This window comes from Castor canadensis, chromosome 9, assembly GCF_047511655.1.
Source record: "Castor canadensis chromosome 9, mCasCan1.hap1v2, whole genome shotgun sequence".
NCBI lineage: Eukaryota > Metazoa > Chordata > Mammalia > Rodentia > Castoridae > Castor > Castor canadensis.
Window position 1 is genome coordinate 76,548,195 of NC_133394.1, and position 16,896 is coordinate 76,565,090.

Sequence of the window (16,896 nt, forward strand, 5' to 3'; positions counted from 1 at the left end):
TGTGTGTAGTTTTGTTCTACTTTATGCATCTCCTTTGATGAGACAACTACAGAACATCTGAGGCACCAACTCCAGGAATGGAGATTGAAACAGACACCCAAATTATTAAGACTGAAACTGCATTGCATATAAACTTGGAAGTTTTTTGTTTTGTTTTTTTTAATTTTCTATTTCCATTTTATTTTAATTCATTTTTATATATAGATATTACTTTCATTTACTTATTTATTTTTTTATCTTTGATTTTCAATCCTCTCTCTGTCTCTCTAATGTCTGTTCAGCTTACTGTCAATTAGTACACTAACACTCCCTGTTTATACCTTTGAAACTCTCTTGTCTGATACCTTGTTCTGCTTTCTCCCTCTTGTCTGTATATTTGTTTTCCCCTTTTCTTTAACTTCTTGCTTTCCATCTCAGCTCACTCTTCCATTCTAAATATTACCATTGTTATTATTACAAGCTAGAAAATACTTAATTACACAAGGTACAGGGACAGTAACAACACCAAGGATAATGACAGGAAGACAGAAAAAACAGGGAAACCAGTTTCCCCACAGCAAAAAATTAGTACAGGAACCAGAGGGGAATGAAGAGAACAGAAACTCAGATCCAGACTCCAACAAAATGAAGATAAACTATGCCAAAGGACCCAATGAAGCCCACAAGAATAATTTAAAAGAAGACATACTACAAGTACTCAATGAGGATTTTATAGAGATGATACTGGATAGGGTCAACCAAAATGTACAGGAGACACTCAAGAAATTCCAAGACAATAAAAATAGAGAATTTGAAAAAGCAAAAGAAGAAATAAAGGAAACCATAGAAGCACTGTATAAACACCAAAGTGAAAGAGAGAACACAGTGAATAAATGGATAAGTGAACTCAGGACAAAAATAGACAACAATAAAGAAGAAAACAGCCAGGATATGGAAAACCTCAGAAAAAAGAACGAAACAGACCTGCAAAACAAAACGGAAGGCCAATCCAGCAGAATAGAACAAACAGAAGACAGAATCTCAGAACTTGAAGATGAAATGGTAATTAAAGGAAAAACCGAAGAACTATTAATTAAACAACTCAAGACCTGTAAAAAGAAAATGCAAGAACTCACTGACTCCATCAAAAGACCAAACTTGAGAATCATGGGCATCGAAGAAGGAGAAGAGGTGCAAGCGAAGGGAATGCGTAATATATTCAACAAAATAATAACAGAAAATTTCCTAAATCTAGAGAAAGATATTCCCATACAGATGCAAGAGGCCTCCAGGACACCAAACAGACCAGATCAAAATAGAACTACTCCACAACATAACATCATTAAAACAACAAGTTCAGAAACTAAGGAAAGAATATTGAAGGCTGTAAGAGAGAAAAAACAAGTAACATACAAAGGTAAACCCATCAAAATCACAGCAGACTTCTCAACAGAAACATTAAAAGCAAGAAGAGCGTGGGGTGAGATCTTCCGGGCACTGAATGAAAATAACTTCAACCCCAGGATACTCTATCCAGCAAAGCTATCATTCAAAATAGATGGAGCAATAAAAGTCCTCCATGATAAGCAGAAACTAAAACAATATGTGACCACAAAGCCACCATTACAAAAGATTCTGCAAGGGATCCTGCACACAGAAAGTGACACCCAACTTAACCATGAAAAGGCAGGCAGCACCAAACCACAGGATAAGAAAAAGCAAGACAGTAGAGAGTAACATCAAGTTAGGTACACACAATCAAACCTTCAAACAACTAAGAAAACTAAATGGCAGGAATCACCACATACCTATCAGTACTAACGCTTAATGTTAATGGACTTAATTCACCCATCAAAAGACACCGTTTGACAAAATGGATTAAAAAAGAAGATCCAACAATTTGTTGCTTACAGGAGACTCATCTCACTGACAGAAATAAGCATATGCTTAGGATGAAAGGCTGGAAGAAGATTTACCAAGCCAATGGCCCCCGAAAACAAGCAGGAGTAGCAATACTTATCTCTGACAAAGTAGACTTCAAACCTACATTGATCAAACGAGATAAAGAAGGACATTCCATACTAATAAAAGGGGAAATAGACCAAAAGGAAATAATAATCATCAATCTGTACGCACCCAATGTCAACGCACCCAATTTCATCAAACATACCCTGAAAGACCTAAAAGCATATATAAATGCCAACACAGTGGTTGTGGGAGACTTTAACACTCCATTATCATCAATAGATAGGTCATCCAAACAAAAACTCAATAAAGAAATCCAAGATCTAAAATATGCAATAGATCAAGTGGACCTAGTAGATGTCTACAGAACATTTCATCCAACCTCTACACAATATACATTCTTCTAAGCAGCCCATGGAACCTTCTCCAAAATAGATCATATCCCAGGGCACAAAGCAAGCCTCAGCAAATATAAGAAAATAGAAATAATACCGTGCATACTATCTGACCACAATGCAGTAAAAGTAGAACTCAACAACAAAAGTAAAGACAAAAAACATGCAAACAGCTGGAAACTAAATAACTCATTACTTAATGAAGAGTGGATCATCGATGCAATAAAAGAGGAAATTAAAAAGTTCCTGGAAGTCAATGAAAATGAAAACACAACCTACCGGAACCTATGGGACACAGCTAAGGCAGTCCTGAGAGGAAAGTTTATAGCCATGAGTGCATATATTAAAAAGATTGAAAGATCCCAAATCAATGACCTAATGATACATCTCAAACTCCTAGAAAAACAAGAACAAGCAAATCCCAAAACAAATAGAAGGAGAGAAATAATAAAAATAAGAGCTGAAATCAATGAAATTGAAACCAAAAAAGCCATACAAAGAATTAATGAAACAAAAAGTTGGTTCTTTGAAAAAATAAACAAGATCGATAGACCCCTGGCAAACCTGACTAAAATGAGGAGAGAAAAAACCCAAATTAGTACAATTAGGAATGCAAAAGGGGAGATAACAACAAACACCATGGAAGTCCAGGAAATCATCAGAGACTACTTTGAGAACCTATATTCAAATAAATTTGAATATCTAAAAGAAATGGACAGATTTCTAGATACATATGATCATCCAAAACTGAACCAAGAGGAAATTAATCACCTGAATAGACCTATAACACAAAATGAAATTGAAGCAGCAATCAAGAGTCTCCCCAAAAAGAAAAGTCCACGACCTGATGGATTCTCTGCTGAATTCTATCAGACCTTTAAAGAACTGATACCAACCCTCCTTAAACTGTTCCACGAAATAGAAAGGGAAGGAAAACTGCCAAACACATTTTATGAAGCCAGTATTACACTTATCCCAAAACCAGGCAAAGACACCTCCAAAAAGGAGAACTATAGGCCAATCTCCTTCATGAACATTGATGCAAAAATCCTCAACAAAATAACGGCAAACCAAATTCAGCAACACATCAAAAAGTTTATTCACCACGACCAAGTAGGCTTCATCCCAGGGATGCAGGGGTGGTTCAACATATGAAAATCAATAAACGTAATAAACCACATTAACAGAAGCAAAGACAAAAACCACTTGATCATCTCAATAGATGCAGAAAAAGCCTTTGATAAGATCCAACATCATTTCATGATCAAAGCTCTAAGAAAACTAGGAATAGAAGGAAAGTTCCTCAACATTATAAAAGCTATATATGACAAACCTACAGCCAGCATTATACTTAATGGAGAAAAATTAAAACCATTCCCTCTAAAATCAGGAACCAGACAAGGATGCCCACTATCTCCACTCCTATTCAACATAGTACTGGAATTCCTAGCCAGAGCAATTAGGCAAGAAGAAGGAATAAAAGGAATACAAATAGGTAAAGAAACTGTCAAAATATCCCTATTTGCAGATGACATGATCCTATACCTTAAAGACCCAAAAAACTCTACTCAGAAGCTTCTAGACATCATCAATAGCTATAGCAAGGTAGCAGGATATAAAATCAACATAGAAAAATCATTAGCATTTCTATACACTAACAATGAGCAAACGGAAAAAGAATGTATGAAAACAATTCCATTTACAATAGCCTCAAACAAAATCAAATACCTAGGTGTAAACCTAACAAAAGATGTGAAAGACCTCTACAAGGAAAACTATACACTTCTGAAGAAAGAGATTGAGGAAGACTATAGAAAGTGGAGAGATCTCCCATGCTCATGGATTGGTAGAATCAACATAGTAAAAATGTCAATACTCCCCAAAGTAATCTACATGTTTAATGCAATTCCCATCAAAATTCCAATGACATTCATTAAAGAGATTGAAAAATCTACTGTTAAATTTATATGGAAACACAAGAGGCCACGAATAGCCAAGGCAATACTCAGTCAAAAGAACAATGCAGGAGGTATCACAATACCTGACTTCAAACTATATTATAAATCAATAACAATAAAAACCGCATGGTACTGGCACAAAAACAGACAGGAAGACCAGTGCAACAGAATAGAGGATCCAGAGATGAAGCCACACAACTATAAGCAACTTATCTTTGACAAAGGAGCTAAAAATATACGATGGAGAAACAGCAGCCTCTTCAACAAAAACTGCTGGGAAAACTGGTTAGCAGTCTGCAAAAAACTGAAACTAGATCCATGTATATCACCCTATACCAAGATTAACTCAAAATGGATCAAGGATCTTAATATCAGACCCCAAACTCTTAAGTTGATACAGGAAAGAGTAGGAAATACTCTGGAGTTAGTAGGTATAGGTAAGAACTTTCTCAATGAAACCCTAGCAGCACAGCAACTAAGAGATAGCATAGATAAGTGGGACCTCATAAAACTAAAAAGTTTCTGTTCATCAAAAGAAATGGTCTCTAAACTGAAGAGAACACCCACAGAATGGGAGAAAATATTTGCCAACTTATACATCAGACAAAGGACTGATAACCAGAATATACAGGGAACTTAAAAAACTAAATTCTCCCAAAACTAATGAACCAATGAAGAAATGGGCACGTGAACTAAACAGAACTTTCTCAAAAGAAGAAATTCAAATGGCCAGAAAACACATGAAAAAATGCTCACCATCTCTAGCAATAAAGGAAATGCAAATTAAAACCATGCTAAGATTCCACCTCACCCCTGTAAGAATAGCCATCATCAGCAACACCACCAACAACAGGTGTTGGCGAGGATGCGGGGGAAAAAGGAACCCTCTTACACTGTTGGTGGGAATGTAAACTAGTACAACCACTCTGGAAAAATTTTGGAGGCTACTTAAAACGCTGGTCATAGATCTACCATTTGATCCAGCAATACCACTCTTGGGGATATACCCAAAAGACTGTGACACAGGTTACTCCAGAGGCACCTGCACACCCATGTTTATTGCAGCACTATTCACAATAGCCAAGTTATGGAAACAGCCAAGATGCCCCAGCACTGACGAATGGATTAAGAAAATGTGGTATCTATACACAATGGAATTTTATGCAGCCATGAAGAAGAACGAAATGTTATCATTTGCTGGTAAATGGATGGAATTGGAGAACATCATTCTGAGTGAGGTTATCCTGGCCCAAAAGACCAAAAATCATATGTTCTCCCTCATATGTGGACATTAGATCAAGGGCAAACACAACAAGGGGATTGGACTTTGAGCACATGATAAAAGCGAGAGCACACAAGTAAGGGGTGAGGATAGGTAAGACACCTAAAAAACCAGCTAGCATTTGTTGCCCTTAACGCAGAGAAACTAAAGCAGATACCTTAAAAGCAACTGAGGCCAATAGGAAAAGGGGAACAGGTACTAGAGAAAAGGTTAGATCAAAAAGAATTAACCTAGAAGGTAACACCCACGCAGAGGAAATCAATGTGAGTCAATGCCCTGTATAGCTATCCTTATCTCAACCAGCAAAAACCCTTGTTCCTTCCTATTATTGCTTATACTCTCTCTTCAACAAAATTAGAAATAAGGGCAAAATAGTTTCTGCTGGGTATTGAGGGGGGGGGAGAGGGAGGGGGCGGAGTGGGTGGTAAGGGAGGGGGTGGGGGCAGGGAGGAGAAATGAGCCAAGCCTTGTATGCACATATGAATAATAAAAGAAAAATGAAAAAAAAAAAGCCCATAAAAAAAAAAAAAAAAAAATTCTCCCTAATTTTTGGTGATGCCAGGAATTATCTTCAATACTCCTAATCGGGGAATTGTGACAATCTATGTCACATTTCTTGCAAGATTTTAGACAACTGCCTCTCAGGCCATGTTTATGAGAAAACCTGAGTGACCGTCACGTGGCTTAAGTGAAGATCAGTAAACACCTGTGTGTTTACTGGCAGCGGTAACCTGTGGCAGGGTATGGCCCTGGGCTAGAGGACCGATTTGAGTAGATTGCTGAGCTGGGTAAGGAGGAGCCCAGCTGGAGCCCAGAAGGGCGACCAGCAATGTGCTGGTGATGTCACCATGGCAAGAATAACATTTTTCACATTCTGTAGTGCAAGGAAGGCAATCTGGCAAGTTAATAAGTGCTCACTTATGTAATGTGGGACCTTCCGTGTTTCCATTTGTTCTTTGCTTCAGCATCGTGGTAGAATATTTAACAAGCCTCTCAAATAAAGTAGTTGTGTTTCCTGGGAAATAAAAGCAATAAAACAAACCCAAATAATCCCAGCCTCTGTGCAACACAGAATCCCTTGAGGAGAGGAGAGCCCAGAAGGGTGGAAGTTTTATTCTGGAAGGAAGAAGAAATATCCGTGTGTTTCATTACCTCTTTCTGTCTTTTAAAGTAGCATTGCAGAAGTGTTTGCATGTCTGAAATAGTCACCTTGACAGTTTGGGAAGACCTCATCTGTTCTCCCAAACACTTGTTTGGGAAGCAATTTCATTTTTATCTTTGAAAGAGGATTTATTTCACACTAACATGAGATTACAGTCTGGTTTGTAAATTTAATCCCACCTACCTTTGCAAGATCGTTTGTGCCCACAGATATGCAGGTCTATTTCATAAATTTGGTTTTGAATTGTAAATGATGTAGTCATTTTCTCTGTTATTTTTGGGAGGTGGAGAGGAAACTCCTAAGCAAGAATATAAGATTCAAGCAGGTGTAAAAATTACCTTCGGTATTTCAGCATGAACAATTGTCCTTTAAAGTTTACTGCAGTCAGGTAACCTCTGCGTGCCCATCCCACTCACTTTCAGCTCAGCAGTGAAGGAGCAGTTGGTTATTTACCCTCTACTGTGCGTCTTTTGTGCTGTGTCTGTTACATGACTGACCATTAGCTCTGTCTGGTGTACCAGAGGACTTGGTAAATGACCAAACACATAATAGGTGTATGTTACCTCCACAAAATCTGGCTAAGAGTTTTATTGTCTAAAGACCCCAGCAAAATAACATCCAGATAGCCTCTGGATCCTTGAGGCGATTAATTTTCCCAACCTCTCCTAACCAATCATCTGGACGTTAACTGCAGACCTTTACTTTCTACAGGTTAAGTGGCTGCTCAAAGGTAGAACCTCTGTTTCCCCAGCATCCTGAAACCAGAACATAAATAAGCATGACACATGCCTTTTAGACAAATCTCTATAAGCCCTTTAGGATTTGGATTATTAAAAATTAGCTTTTTTTTTATAAGCCTCTTTCTCTGTCCACTGGGCAGTAACTATCCTCAGATAAACTCCATTAGCATTTAAAAATTTCTCTGTTAATAATTGCTGAATATAATTATATATTCCTTTGATCTGTCCAAATATGAAACATCAAGATAACTTATGTTTTTAATTGTCTCCATGACAGGTTCTGGGATCCTGTCAATCCAGGATCAAATAAGTATTATGCCAGAGGATAAATGTTTAGGAAACAGGACAGAGCATTGTCACGATGATTCCAGGGAGGCAGGGAGAGATTGGGGATCAGCATGGAAGAAATGAGGTCAGACTCATCCCCACTTTGATGTGTCCAAGGCTGGCTTAGAGCACCCCAATTTCCTCACAGCTCCTCCCCCACTTTGCTGCAACCTTGGGTGCAGATGTGGGGAGACTGGCAGCCACACATGGGCAGGTGGAGGGGGTTCTGAGGCAGCCAGCATCTCTGAAATCGTGCTCCTGTGTGGCTGTGTCTGCAGCAGCCCCCACTCCACCTGTACAGAAGGACAATTTAGAAAAGGGAACTTATGAATAAACACATTGTTCAAGTCCTCTCTGTGATTGATTCCCTGAAAGAATCTGGCCATTAGTGTGGACTATACCATGCATGAAAAATCCTCAAAAACAGAAGTCTCTTCTCCTTGCGAATGTTCCAAGGAGAAAATAGCAGGGGAAGAAGGCTGCTCTCCCAGACAGCAGGGACCCTGCCAAGTGATTTCTAAATATGTCTCTCAAAAATTTCCATGGGCCACCAATGGCTTTTGAGTGCTTTCAGAAACGGAAAGAGCAGACAGCGAGGACACTGAGGAAGCTTACACTTGAGGAACTGGCTGCTGACCAGGCAGGTCATTGTGCCTTTGGGTCACCATATGGATGTGGCACCCAACTCTGCAAAGCTAGAGACACACCAGTGCTCAGTGATGTCAGTCTAGGATGGTGCAGAGAAAATGGAAAGCCCTGAAGGAAGTCTGCACACGGTTTATCTGAACCTCATGTCAGTAACTCTCACTGCAGTATAGACCAGACAGCTAGACTGGTTCATTGGAACTTACATGGTCATTTTTAAAATTTTACTTTGGAATCCAAAAAGACAGTCATTTTACCACTTATTAAAACTATATTTAGTCCACCAGACAGAACCTAGAAGGCAAACAAGAGAAAGGGTGGCTCCTGGGCCTGCTCCATGCTGGGCGCCCTGTGTTCCAGAACAGCCAGCTATTTTAATCAACTTAAGTGAACATATTCATTCAAGCCAATCATTTCACTAACAAGAGTTTATTGAATTGTTTGGTCATGAATCAAAGCAGCTGACAGAGTCCATTGGCCCCGTGCCAGTCACAAAAGGCAGAAGGTGGAAGAGCTCACCCACCCAGCCCTAACAGGGCCCCTCTTCAGCACCCAGTGTTTGCTCTGGCACAAGTGTCTCTGTGAAAGTCAAGCTTGTCCCACCATCGTGAGATGCTTATGTAAGCAAGGGCCAGCCAGTCATTTCCTCACTCAGTGCTGAAATCTAGTTCATCTTCTTGGACTATTTCTTTGTTGTCCAGGCTGCTAGGAAAATTTTTGTCATTTTTCAAAAATAAACCAATTGTTTTTAAGGAAAATTTAAACATTGCTGTATAATAAAAATTATTCAAATAGTAAAAGAGATGGTAAATTTAAAATAAATTCCACTGCCCTCCAGTCTCTTGGTTGTATGCAGTCACAGGCTCTCGCTGGAGATAGAAAAATCTTTTTTTTTTTTTTTTGTATTTTTATAGATGCAAGCAAAATGGAGTGAAAATGTGTTGTATGTCAGAAACCATAGACATGGAAGATACAAAAAAAGTAAGAACTGGGCTGAAGGTGGAGCTCAGGGCCAGAATGCTTGCCCACTTCACACTGAGCTCCGGATTCCATTCCAGCACCACAAAGGGGGAGAAATGGAAGGAGTGGTTTCTTTCCCTTCCTCACAGGTTTTCTGAAGGGAGAGTCAATATGAGAAGACCAGGTGTAAAAGGTCTGAACTGTGTCTGTGGGGGAAAAAGAGGGAACAATTGTGGGCAGACACTGAGGGGTGCTTTGTAGGAGAGAGAACATTGCACATGGAGGTGGATGCAGAGAAAGGGCTCCAGCATGGGGCCTGTGGGAACCGAATAGGCCCAGGATGGGATGGGAATGGCCTGCTGTGTGATTTGGCTGACACATGGGTTTTGCACATCTGAAGGTTGATACTCGAAGAGGTGGTGGGAAGCCAGGCTGGAATTGTGCAGGAGTTAGACTGTGTGGGGTTTTGAACTCCATACTGAAGGCTTTGAGCAATAAACTGTTGCTTTAAAATTTTTAAAATGTGAAGAAAGTGATATTATCAAATCTATGTGTCTGAAAAACTACCTGAGAGATAGTAGCTGAAGAAAAGAACTGAATAAATGAGGCAGAGAGAGGAGAAGTGGAAGACAAGCCAGGTGATATCACAGTAATCACAGTGCTGGGTGCATGGATTGCAGAAGTGGGGTGATGAAAGTGCCTAGAGATGGACTCCTGAGACTTTGATGGACAGGTAAAGGTAATTCTGATCAGTTTCTTTGGGGTGGCTATGTACGTGGCTGTGTCATCCAACTAACAAACACCGGCCACTGGTGAGGGTATTTTGGGGGTGGTGGCGGGGAGAAATAGGAGAAGAGGAGATGAATTGAGAGGTGGCATTCTATAATAATATAAATAGCTAATGATTATGAATTTTTTCTATATACTAGACACTTTTAAGAGCTTTATAAGTTTAAACTCATTTAATGCTCATTAAGAATAAGTATGATACACTCTTATTTCCATTTTATAAATGAGGTTTGGAATGTAACAGCCCTAAATTCCAGCTTCTCTGCATTTTGCAGTTTGACCTTGAATCTGTAAAAAGTGGGAAATAGTACTTATGGTGTGACATTATGAAGATTAGAGGTGAAACATAAAAACTAGCATAGTGTTTTGACCCTTGTGTATCTCAATAAATGCTAGCAAGTATTATTCGTATTATCATCTCCTGTGACATATCTGGTACCAAGTTGAGCATTTGTGCTTGGATTCTAGAACTGCAAGTAAACATTTTATAGATCAGAGTGTGGAGGTTCATTGAATATTTGGCTATAAATGTTATTCCGTGGTTGGGATGTGGGTGGTGGTATACGTAAAGATGAAAATCAAAGACAGAATTCTAGGAAATGATAACGGAACAAAAAGAATTCATGAATTCTTTCAAAAGAAATGTAGATGAAACAATATGGAAATAGGAGATGGAGCTTTGGAAGCCCAGGTGGAAAGGGCTGTCCAGAGGAGGACAATGTCAGGGATCACAACTGGCCTGGGAGGGAAGTCATATCGGAAAGTCTTACAAGAGAGGATTTGATCCAGCAGAAAGAAAAGTGAGGCTGCTGTTGACCATTCCAATGATGTAGTGGCAACACAAGGCAAATGCAGCATATGGAAAAAGAGCAAGAAGAGACAGACAAAAATTTCCTTTCAACGATCAGTCTCCATTTCATTTTGCAATGATTAAATTTTGGGAACACTTCAGGAATGGTGGAGTAAGGATCTCCAAAAACATTCTGCAAAAAAGAAACAAGAACACTGGCGAAGGGCTGGGGACGTAGCTCTGTGATTCAGCACTTCGTACATGCCCAAGGCCTTGGGTCCAAGCCCCAGCAACGAGCCCTGGCAAAACCACCATTACAGATTTTTCCCAAACACTGGAAATAAGCCAAACACTTGCAGCAATTCATGGAGCAGTAACTTAAGAAAAATGGCAGAGTCTTGCTAAGAACCATGCTATTTCTCTCCCCCTCCAGTTCCACCAAAAGCTTGAGACACAGGAGCCTCCCAAACGTGATAACCATGAAAAACAGCTGCTTACCAATCACTCAAGGTCGGGTGCAGGTTTGAAGATCTTTGAAAGCCCATACCCAGCGAAATGTCATATTTGACCTGTTTTCAAATCCCTGGAGAAGGTCCACTCTCAGGACTTTTAATTATGTGACCAGACCTGAAACAGCTCTATCCCATAGGCGTTTACCAGAATAAATGAGAAATTATACAACATCATCGCTGTCTGAGGGCCAGTACAGGTTGGAGCAAATGGGTGGTGTTGAGAAGCTCCGACACGTCTAGGGGTCTAGAAGGCGGTGTGCATGTGTACACGAGCATGTCCTGGAAAGACCTCAACACACACTCCTGGCTAATATTGAAGTGCTATGCAAGCAGGAAATGAAGGCTAATCATGGACAGATCATGGACAGTGTCCTCAACACAGGCTAAGATCAGAAGACTCGTTGATTCTCTGCATTTAAGGAAATCTCTCTTCAATCATTAGCTGACCACTGAACTAACCAAACTGAAACTTCAGGGAACACAGATGGCAGGCACACTTTAACCAATCATTGATTAATTGTTTAAGCACCAGCAAGATCACTACCATCAACAAAACAAGACCAGGGCAAAGGATGCAGCTCAGTGATAGAGTGCTTGCCCAGCAATCATGAAGCCCTGGGTTTAGTCCCTAGCCCGGGGTGGTTGGGGGATGGGGAACAAAAACAATGAAATGTTTTGTTGAATGTTACATTTTTCAACAAAAATTTGCAAGACATCAAAACAAACAAGATAATAGTACCCATACATGGGGTGGGGGAGGGGAGAAGAGTCAAAAGAGGATATCCCCAAGGAAACCGATACATTGGGTGTGCTAAAGTATTTACAAGATGTTACAAATATGTTCAAAGCACTAAAGGAAACTCTAAAGATGAAAAGCCTGAGAATGATGTTTTACCAAACAGAGTATCAATAAAGTCACAATTATAAAAGAGAAACAAATAGAAATTCTGGAGTTGAAAAGTTCAGTAAGTGAAAAAAATCACTAGCAGAGCCCAGGAGCAGATTTGTGCAATCAGAAAAAAATCTTTGAAGCTGAACATAGGTCAATTGAGATTATCCAGTCTGAAGAACAGAAGGAAAAAGAATAGACAAAAATGAATGGAGTCTCTGAGACCACGAGATGCTACCAAGTGCCCCAACAGAGCATAATGGTGCTCCAAGAAGGAAAGGAGACAGAGAAAGAATATTTAAAGAAATAATGGATGCTGGCCCTGGTAGCTCATGTCTGAAATCCTAGCTATTCAGGAGGCAGAGATAAGGAAGATCATGGTTCGAAGCCAGCCCAGGCAAATAATTCATGAACCCTATCTCAAAAAATCCATCACAAAAACAGGGCTGGTGGAGTGGCTCAAGTAGTAGTAGAGTGCCTGCATAGCAAGTGTGAGGCTGAGTTCAAACTCCTGTACCACCAAAATAAATAAATAAATAAATAAATAATGATTGTTGGGTGCCTGTAATCCTAGCTACTTGGGAGGCTGAGATTGGGAGGCTAGCTCAGGCAAATAGTTTGTGAGACCCCCCCCCCATCTCCAAAATAACCAGAGCAAAAAAAAAAAAAAAATGGGCTGGAGGTGTGGCTCAAGTGGTAGAGCTCCTGCTTTGCAAGCACAAAGTCCTGAGTTCAAACCAGTCCCACCAAAGACAGACAGAGACAGTAAAAAGGAAGAGAAAACATATGATAAACCTAAATTGAAGACCATCTCCAAAATAACTGGTCTTTATTCTTCAGAAGACTTAACTCAAGGATGTGTATAAGTCACAGGACAACTGAGAAACTTCCAGAATGAAGGAGACTAGGGATGGGAAAACTACATGCATGTGTGGTCTTGAACTGCGCTGGCTGAAATCCTTTTTCAAACACTCAGTTTATTTTTGCAGTGCTGAGGATGGAACCCAGGACCTTGCACCTGCTAAGCCATACTCTCCCACTGAGCTATACCCCTGGCCCTAGAATGTTCAAAAATGGACATTGTTAGGACTGCTGGAAAAACTTGAATGGTGTCTGAGGACTGGAGGTGGTGCAGTATAAAAATGTGAATTTTCTGATTTCCTCTGGTTCTAGTGGGTATGTTGAGGTTGTGTAGAATGTTCTTGCTATTACACCCACGGGTGTTTGGGGATGACAGGCATCCTGCCAGCAATGGACATTGAAATGGTTGAGGAAAAGTTTTGGTCAGGGCCTCCAACTTCTCTATAATTTTATGGGGGGAGGGAAGGAAGAAATATTTGACCCTTAGGGGTAATGGTTCAGTAGTAGTAATGTTACATTGAGAGCATCTGGTTTGTTTGGGGGTGGTGTCTATGTACCACTAACCCCACAGCGTTTCCGAGGGCCTGGCATTCATGCTCCCTCTGGAGCCAGGCTTCTGCAACCTCGTTTATCTCTTTATTCTGTGGGGCTCATTTGTGAGTTTGATGTGCCCAGTATTTCCGTAAGACCTTCAAAGTCTTTGAACTAATTTTTAACTTTCCATTGCTCCTGGTGACTCAAGACTCAGGGACATAGAATATTCTGAATTTGAAGTGGATTAGATGTTTCAGCACTTCAGTGCAGAGTATATGTAAGGCTCTTCCTTCTGAACTTACAGAGTTACTTCTATAATAGTTTCCCCCCTTGAACTCAACATCCTCCTGCCTCAGCTACTTGAGTGCTGGGACTACAGATGTGTGCCACCATGCCCAGCAAAGATTGTTTTCATCCATCTATTCACATGCGTGTACATTGTTTGGGTCATTTCTCCCCCTGCTCCTCACCCCCACCCTCTCCCCTCATGCCCCCTCGCTTCCAGGCAGAGTCTGTTCTGTTCTTATCTCTAATTTTGTTGAAGAGAAGACATAAGTATAATAAGAAAGACAAAGCATTTTTGGTAGTTAAGGATAGCTATACAGAGAGATTCCCAGCATTGCTTCCATGCACAAGTGTGTTACAACCCAAGTTGATTTTCTCTACCTGACCTTTTCACTAGTTCCTGATCCCCTTCCCATATTGACCTCTGTCACTTTAAGTTTTCTGTATTAGTTCCTCTGCAATGGGGACATCATTTTGCCTTACTGGAGAATGAACCAGGAGGCTCACGCATGCTGTGTGAGCACTCTACCACTGAGCTACACTCCTTATAATACATTGTTTTAAAAAAAGTTGCACATTTGCATAACATGGTTTTCCTGTCCATCATTAAGCAATATAATTATAAAAATATAATATGAAATATAAACAATAGCCAGTACCTGTTCCATACCTTCTAACCATCAGCTATTTTGCCCTTTAAACTTTCTTGAAATTGTGCCCAGCTATTTAGCTGTACTTGTAAGTAGTAAAACTCAGAGAAGCCAGACTGTAGGCAACCATTCCTACAACCTGCCGTTGTGGGGAGAGGAAGAAGAGGCTGCAGGAGTGTGTGAAGGAGACCGAGGGAAGACAGGAAATCTCTAAAGCCACTGAGATCCCTTTCCCTCCCCTCATGTCTTTGTCCTACACATCACCTACACGTCAAGCAGGTTAATGGCTTGGGGATCCAACCATGGACCGGTTAAGGAGCACTGAGTTGAGAGGAGGAGGCACTGCTGAACTGGAATGGCAGTGCATTCTAGTAGTTTCTACACAAGAAGCCACACATAAAGTACCACGGGATGAGGAAAGTCCTCACAGATGTCACAGAAGAGGTAGCTTCTCTTCAAGGCCTCACTATGCCAGGCAGGCCCAGAGGTGCTGCTGACAGGAGAAGAGGAGGAGAAGGGAACTCCAGCTGCAGCAGGTGCAGCCTCAGTAGCCATGGAGGTGGAGGAGGAGGAGGAGGTCTGAGGCCTGTGGGAGGGGGTGGCTGGGGAAGCAGCAGAGAGGGTGGCTGGTCACCAGGGAAGGACAAAACCCAAGCTGTCTGTGGCCCCAGATGTCCCCACTGTCCTGTAGCTCTGTTGCATGGGAGAGAGCTCTGTGGCTCTACTTCACAGCCCTCAGAAATACCAGGCCCAGGCTGCTCCCACAGCCTTCTTTGTGCTCCATCCACACTACTCCCTCCACCCCCATCTGTGTGTTGTCTATTCCCCACTGCTATAGGAGCTCTGGGATAGCAGAGTTTGTCCTAACACTGCTGTCCCTCCAGTGCTCTGTTCCATGCTGGTGTACCATAACTCCCACATTCTGGAGTGAAGAGTCATGTAGATGCCATAAATCATGGTGTGAAGAACGTGGTATTGTAGTTTGGATCTGGATCTGGACTGTCCCCCCAAAGTCCAGGAGTTACAGCCTTGGTCACCAGCTTGGTGCTATTGGGAGGTACTGGAACCTTGAAGAGGTCTTTAGCTCATTGCGGGGTAAGCATGTCCTTGAAGGGACCCAGGCCCCTTCCATGTTCTGGCCATCAAGTGACTGGCTTTGCTCTGGCACATGTTCCACCATGATGTGCTGCCTTGCCACAGGCCCAAAGAGCAGCAGAGCCAACCAACTGTGGACTGGAACCTATGAAACCATGTGTCAAAATAAACCTTTTCTTTCTGTAAGTTGATTGCACCAGTTTATTACAGTAACAGAAAGCTGATTAGCAGAGTCTAGAAAGGGATCTTTGCAGTCACCGGGGGCTCTGGCAGCTCAGGTGAGGGGATGATGGCACTCTCCATCCTTGTCTTCCAAACATGGTAAATCCTCATGTCATAGTCCTATTTCTATCTTTTCCCTAGAGTTGGCTCTTTGTAATGGAGAGGAAGGGCTGAGATAATGTTCTAATTTAAGGTTTTTGGAACCTAGTCAAAGATCTCAAAGAAAATGAAGCCTAGATTTTTCATCTAAAATGTTGTCAAAAGCTACAGCTTGGAATCACAAAGCTAGTGTTTTCTTTCTTTTTTTTTTTTTTTGGTGGTACTGGGGTTTGAACTCAGTCTCATGCTTTCTAGGCAGGCCCTCTACCACGTGAGCTATCCTGTCAGTCCTGTTTTGTGTTGGGTATTTTTGAGATAGGTCTTGCAAACTATTTGCCCAGGCTGGCCTCCAACCAAAATCCTCCTCAGATCTCTGCCTACAGAACAGCTAGGATTACAGGTGTGAGCCACTGGCACCTGGCAGAGCTGGTGTTTTCTTGACTGCCTGTGAGATCTTGAAACAAGCAGGCTGTGTCCTTGAGAAAACTCCTGGGTCTCACAAGGTCTCAGTTTTAATATGCCACCTTCCACTTCACGCATCTTCCACATGTGGCTCTGACAGGAGTCGTGGAACAGCAGTGACACGTGTGCATTCATCAAGGTTCTAAAGTAGGTGACCATGGAGAAAGTAGTCCTCCACATTTCCAGTAGCTGAGTGTCCAGTGCTGCTGAGGAGGGAAGAGTCCAGAAGCTTCTCAGGATGCTGGCCAATGGGCCAGGTCTTCAGCTGTCCCCACCAGATGGCCAGAAATCACCT

At 41.3% G+C, this 16,896-nt stretch overlaps 1 protein-coding gene across 1 annotated transcript in view; it reads left to right on the forward strand.

The window, feature by feature from the left end:
• Window positions 1-16,896, forward strand: part of Spmip2 (sperm microtubule inner protein 2) — a 53,255-nt gene that overhangs the window by 36,064 nt on the left and 295 nt on the right. The gene's annotated exons all lie outside the window — the stretch shown is intronic.